Below are 1,312 nucleotides of genomic sequence, written 5' to 3' on the forward strand. Positions count from 1 at the left end.
AGTGGTGCATCCACTTAACTACCCATAATAACTATGATAAAAGAAATCTTTATTCAGGGAAAGTTGTTCTGATCATTTACAAGAGCTCTCTTTCCCGTCCTCCCTTTCTCTCTGTATTTTCAACTCATTTCTAAAGAGTTCAATATTCAGAAGTTAAAGTAAAATACCCCTTCTGATCTGCTTTTACCGTGCCAGTCGAGGCCACACCAGGATGAGTTAGAAACTACATCCCCCTAGAGTCACGTGAGATATTCAAAAACAGAAATCTTTTTTTGTTGTATTTCCTTTACCACTATTTGAGCACATAATATTATAACATACCGCACATGTCAAATGGGAAGAGTTCCTTCTCAAATTCTGGATCTGAGGACACAATGTAAAGTGATCAGATAGAAAGAATACTTATCAAGAGGTATCTAAGCATTAAAAATACAGCTTAGTCAACTAATTGGATACATGTCCATCCAGTTTCAACATAGGAGTAAAAGTGAACATTTAGATTAACATTAATACATTTTTCCAAAGACTGGAGGCTTTCTCTTTAATTCAAGGGTGTATATTTTAACATTAAAATCATTGCAATTACTTTGATGATATAGAAAGAATTCTATCAATTCTTATCTATCTGTTAATTAAATCTAACACCAAAGATATGATTATATTAGAAATTACCAAAGTATGTGTCACGTTTATGTAGTTGAACCTTAGTCTGAAAAAGCAGTGCAGCAGAGATTTTTCCGATCAATTTGGATATCACTAGAGATTAGTATGGCTTCAATTATGGTTACACTTATGAACTATCCTCCAGACATACAACAGACACTGTTTCTCACGAAAACAAAAACAAAGGTCAATTAACTATTTCTCACGTTTAAGAGTACAATTTCTCCAACTTCCTCAAAATCCATGTCCTCAATCTCCCGCACTGTCTCAGTTGCATCTGTGCCATCAGCTAAACCATCGTTCACACCAACGTCTCCTGTTAATAACATATATACCATTTTAAAGATCAAAAACTGTCATATTATTGTGAAGAATAGAAGAAATAGGAAAAAAAACCAAACCCGCATCCCTTAAAAAAAAATCCTTAATTTTTTTTGTATGAAGCAATTTTCAAAATCTATCCCCAATGAAAATTAAAGACACTACGGTAGATAAAGATAATCAAAATTATTATAAAAACCTGCAAAATTTCATCAGACTGTAATAAAATAACCAGAACAACCCAGTCATTCTTGAAAATAAATAGTCCATAAAGATCAGAGGCATTTTTGGGTTAAAAAAACTATAAACTGTTACCTCTGACATTTAC

General features: G+C 32.8%; 1 protein-coding gene across 1 annotated transcript in view; it reads right to left on the bottom strand.

Annotated features, from left to right (window-relative positions):
• The window catches only part of LOC101853413, a gene marked incomplete at its 3' end in the record, with an annotated part of 28,221 nt that overhangs the window by 10,592 nt on the left and 16,317 nt on the right, over positions 1-1,312 (bottom strand).

The sequence above is a fragment of the Aplysia californica genome, unplaced genomic scaffold (genome assembly GCF_000002075.1).
Source record: "Aplysia californica isolate F4 #8 unplaced genomic scaffold, AplCal3.0 scaffold00734, whole genome shotgun sequence".
Taxonomy (NCBI): Eukaryota; Metazoa; Mollusca; class Gastropoda; order Aplysiida; family Aplysiidae; genus Aplysia; species Aplysia californica.